Source organism: Phocoena sinus, chromosome 18, assembly GCF_008692025.1.
Source record: "Phocoena sinus isolate mPhoSin1 chromosome 18, mPhoSin1.pri, whole genome shotgun sequence".
Classification (NCBI taxonomy): Eukaryota; Metazoa; Chordata; class Mammalia; order Artiodactyla; family Phocoenidae; genus Phocoena; species Phocoena sinus.
In genome coordinates, this window is record NC_045780.1 from 19,215,004 (window position 1) to 19,220,418 (window position 5,415).

The window sequence follows — 5,415 nt, forward strand, 5'->3', positions numbered from 1 at the left end:
ACAACAGAACATGAGCCAACTACTGAAAGGGTTATATACTACAGGAAAACCTAGGCTAAAAGCAATTAATCTAATTGAGCACAATGGGAGCTCTGAGTTTCCCAGCATTCAAGGCAAAAGGGAAATAATTTAGCCCTATCATCTAATATCAGCAAGTATGAGAAAAATTTTTTCCTAACATTGAAGAATATTTAGATTAAAAATATTACAATTTTTTTCAATAAAACCTTTATAAAAGTTGAAGAGACATTTTTGGCTCATTTTTATTTCTATCGATCCTCAACAAAAGTCAAGAGAATATCGTTATGGTTCTATGAAGGCATTTCTATGGGGAGTTAAGGAGGCATTCAAGGTAGCTTTCTAGACTGACAACTGGCTGCAAGGATAGAATCCAGAGACTCATTCCTGAGAAATAACTGCTTCTCAGATTTCATAAGCTTACCTTCCTGGATGCCTCAGCTGGGTTTGTGACAGGAGTTGGGTATCAGATAATTAAGGGTTAACTAAAGTGTCATGTTCTCTGGAGTTGGTTAAAACTAGATATGTGGGGTTCAGCTACTAAACTTGTATTTGGTTAATTATATGTTTGTTATAAGAAATGTTCTAAGAAGCTGCCATATTCATGCCCAAATAGAAAACCATGCGTGGGTCTATTTAGTCAGGGGTTAGTGGATAACTTTATCTCTGGCATTCAGGAACCTCTTCTGCGACTCCTTCCATGCTTCCCAGCGGCAGTATAATTGACAAATTAGGCAGGGCAATACTTTGTTGTGCAGGACTCCCAGCTTTTAAGACATTTAGCATCCTTGGCTTCACCTAGGAAATACAAATAGCGTCCCCAATCCTTGTGACAACCAAATAGTCCTCCTACGTCTCTAAAGTTAGTATCACCCCCTTTTGGTAATCACTGGGACTCTAAAGAATGTTGGTATCCTTTTGAATGTGGAATAGCATCTGATCCCAAATTCAGTGGAATGACATAGTATGGACAAAGACGTAAGTTTGGTTTGAAACATTAGGGGATATATATCAGTCATCCACTTCTGTCACGCAAAAACTTTAATGACTCTCACAGAACATTTTACTTAGAATAAGGCTATGTCTTTGCACAATGAGCCTGCCAGGATGAAACAGCCTCCAAGTAAAACCCTCACCAGCTGACTTAGTTGATCCACAAAATGTAGCTCATTCATTCAATAAATGTTAATTGAATTGTCCATTCAAATGATGAAGATTGTCTGCCAAAAATAATTTGGTTTTAATAAAGTTGATGTTAAACTTTTTTTTTCTAGCTAGTTGACCAAGAATTTAGTTTATTCCTTCATTTAATGTTAAGACCTATTACACACCAACTAGAGAGGACACAGTGGTAAGCTTTGCTAATAGTCTAATGGAAGGTTTCGGGGAGACATAATAAAATAACATGGAAGTTATTGGAATTAAAGAGGTATAGTGGCTTTTTCTGAGAAAATTTTTAATCCGAGATATAAAGGATGAGTAGGAATTAACTAAATGTTTTGTTTGTGGGGAGGAAGGGGTGCAGGGAGAAAATTATTTTAGGCAGGGCCACCAGCTTATATGAAGGCAGCCAGTGTGACAGGCTGCAAAGAGCAAAGGGGGGTATGGTTAGGATGAGGCTGCAGAGGTGGGTTAGGGCTGTATTATGCATCATTAAGTAATTTGCTCTTTATCCTAAGAGCCAGGGAAAGCTGTGAGAGTGTTTTAAAGCCGTGGGTGTTATAAAGAAAACATCAAATTTGTGTTTTGAAGAGATGTTAAGCCATGTTTGCAGAAGAGCAGGAAGATGCTGGAAGGTGGAGGACTTGGTGACTGGGGAGAGGATGGGGTTTCTGGCTTGGGCTTCTTGAACACACTCCCAGTTGAACACACGTTAAGACCTCATCATCATCTGACCAGAGGAAGGTGTTTTCATCTTCTTACTGACTAGGGCAAGAATAAGGTCATCTAAAAATTACCCTACACATTGAACTGTTAACAATGGTGGGAATGGGACTGGAGAAGAGGATGGCAGAAAAAAGGGGGCACTTTTTACCATCAACATTTCTATGTTATATGACTTCTACAATAAAAATGTGAACACAAATATAAGCTTAAAACTGAATATAGAAATCCCATCAAATTATTTACAAATATACACAAGAGAGTTAGGACGCTCTTGTTTTATGCCACTTAGAAATGGATTTTGAGCTCCCAAGAGCCCACTCCCACCCATCTGCTTCTCAGGACTAATCTGCAATAGAAGGCTGGAAGGATTAAGAGTCCACACTGAATAAAGGCTACAGTATATATATATATTTTTAAATCTTAAATTGTGATTAATATTTTCTCAATAAGATAAAAGCCTAACAGTGATAAATAGTGAGAGAGCTGAGACTAAACCATGCTTCTTCCTCATGTAATACATGAATGAGAAAGACCCAGAGAGAGGAAAGCTAACATTGACTTTGGACGAGACATTCAACAACATGTCCTTATAAAAAAAGGACATGTCCCATGTCCTTTTTATAAAGATACATATGAAGCCCTTACTGAGTCTCAAAGAGTTAAATGTGCAAAGATTGTTGTCCATCAGAGTAGGATTTACATAATTCTGGGCAACAAACTCTTCGCTAGGTGGAGAGGGGGTGTCTAGTAAACTATTAAATGTGCCCTTCGAGGAATGTTATAGATTCAGCCAGTATGACATAACCGCATTCAAACGTGGAATCTGGACCTGTTCCTCCCCATAATCCATTTGCTTTTCGTTAACAGCATTATTAAACTGCCTTTAAGTTTCTTTATATTCTACACCCCACTTGTGCTATTTGAGATAAATACCATTTAGAACACTGTGTTTTGTTTTGGTTTTGCATCCCACTTATTAACATGTGTGTTGAGAATCTAAAATGCATACAGGAAAAGCAGAAATTTTAAAAATATGCACTAAAAAATAAGATCATGGTTCACAAAAAGCGTAACTGCCAACAACTGAACAGACCTGTACAAAGCACTCTCACATTTATTGTTTCATTTTCTTCCACCTTTTGAGCCAGAGTCTTACTGCTGTGTCACCGATGAATGATCACGATCAGAGTCCTAACAACTTGCAAAGATTTTAATCTTCTGACTTGTGTGCTCTTCTTTCAACCATGCAATAGGGATACAATGTTCCTGGAAAGGAGCTGGATTAGAGCAATCTTAGGTAAATACACACATACACAAGATGGAGTGCCGCACAGAACTCAAGGGCAGGGACGCATGTACAGCTGAGTCTCACCTGAGCCACCGGGAAACCAGGCAGTCCTCCGTGCCTGCCTGATGATGTCATCTTCTCACTCACTTCCTTTGCCTTCTGATTTTCCCAAGCCCATGCCCACACCAAGACTGCAGTCTCAGGCATGGCACATGAGTTCAAAGGCTATAACCCAGAATCTCAGTTGGAGTTCCAAAACTCCTGGGCACCATCTGACTGACCAAGCTTGGGTGAGAGGGGCACCCCTATTCAACTGACTCTATATAAGGGATACATCTCAGCACTTTTAATGGCAAAAATGTCATACATTACTGAAACGTCCAACAAGAGAGAACTTATTAGAAAATTACAGCACATCCACGATAAATATAATGCAGCCTTTAAAATGTAGAATTTTCAACGATCTGTAAAGTGCTTATATTAAGTGGAGGAAAAGACTGTAAAACAGTAAAGACACAGAAGTCAAGTGCATAGACCAAAATAACAACAAAAACGAAAAATCCAGTGAGCTCTTGGTAGGGGGAATAATTTCTGTTTTCCCTGTGTTTCTATATATTTTCCAAATCTGTCAAGAGTATGCTGCTATTGTAGTAAGATAATAGTTTTAAAAACACACTCAATTTCTTATTATGATTATTTCTGGGTGATGGAATTATGGATGATCTTTATTTTCTCGTGAGTTTTTCTCATTCATTCATTTCATTCAAATTGTCCACTTGTGGTAGAGACAATGTTTTGTGTTCAGCAGATCATTTTGGTTCTCCTCCTGGACACACCCAATGACTACATTTCCCCACCTCCCATATGGCCTGGGGTCATATGGCTGAGAAGCTTCTGGCCAATGGAAATGGGGAAAAGTGATGTGTGCCTTTCAGGCCTGCCTATAAACCCCTGCAGGATTTAGCACTCTAGCTCCTCCCCTTCCAGGGCAAGTTTGAGGATTCAAAGCTGGCTTTGTTACAAGATGAGCAAGTGTGAGTCCCTGGGAGACTTCTTGCCACATTGAAGTAATGATGAAAACAGACAAAATCCTACTGTTTGAAGTCACTGAGATGTTAGGATTGTTACAGCAGTTCATCTGTCCTAACGAATAAAGCATTACTATTATCCGTAGGAAAATAGAAACTAACATACAACCTTCCAAAATATTAAATCTTCAACAGCAGTCCATGATCTACTGAAGGAAGTCCTCAAGATGGCATAAAAGGTCCTCTACTACCTGGTCCCATGTACTTCACATTCCAAAAATCTCACTGTCCCTCCTAAAGGCTCCCAAAGCTCCTGGACCCGTTCTTCCCCATTACAGTACCAATCACAACTGTATTGTAATTAGTTGGTTATTCATCAGTCCCTTTCACTAGACTGTGAGTTTCCACTAAGGCAGCCGTTGTCTTTCTTCTTCACAGGTATACCTTCAGTGCTTCATGCCATGTCCCGGGCATATAAAGGATGCTCAGTAAGTATCTGCTGAATGAATTAATAACGTGCTCCTAAATGTTCACAGCCCATAAAAACTATGAAATTTCAGAGCCCTGAAGGTAAGGAAAAGCAATTCTCATTTTATTAGAATAAATTCTCTTCTAAAACAAATCCTCAATCTCTGAATACCTGACTAGCCAGCCTGAAGCTTTTACAGTATTACTGAAAAGAAACCAAGAGCCAGGAATCAAATAATATTCTTGTTAGACCAGAACTGGTTCCTAGACTAAATCCTTTATGGGTTTGTGATGCTTTAAAAATTCTGACTTCTTAAATTCAGAACTGGAATTTGTCTCAGGAATTTACAGTGAAATTACTCTTAGATATTTTAAATAGGGGTGGATTCTAAATTATTTCAGATAGGAAACTACCTTAGAAATATAAGAATCACCACTATAACTCAAAATGCTCCATTTGTGAGAAGACATTCTCAAGAAAGCACTTTATGTTCCTTGGAAAGTTCAGGTTTAATGACAGCCCTTACATTAAATACAAAAGCATTATTCTATAATGTTTAAACAGCATCTTTCAAGGTTGAGTCTTAGATGTTACTTTAATAGCACCCATGAAGAATGTAGTTACTTTAAAAGTTTTTTATTTTTTTAAAAAACTTTACCCACTGTATATAGAGAACTGGATTTTTAAGAAATAGTTTCTTCTTTAACATGGATTATCTCAAGATA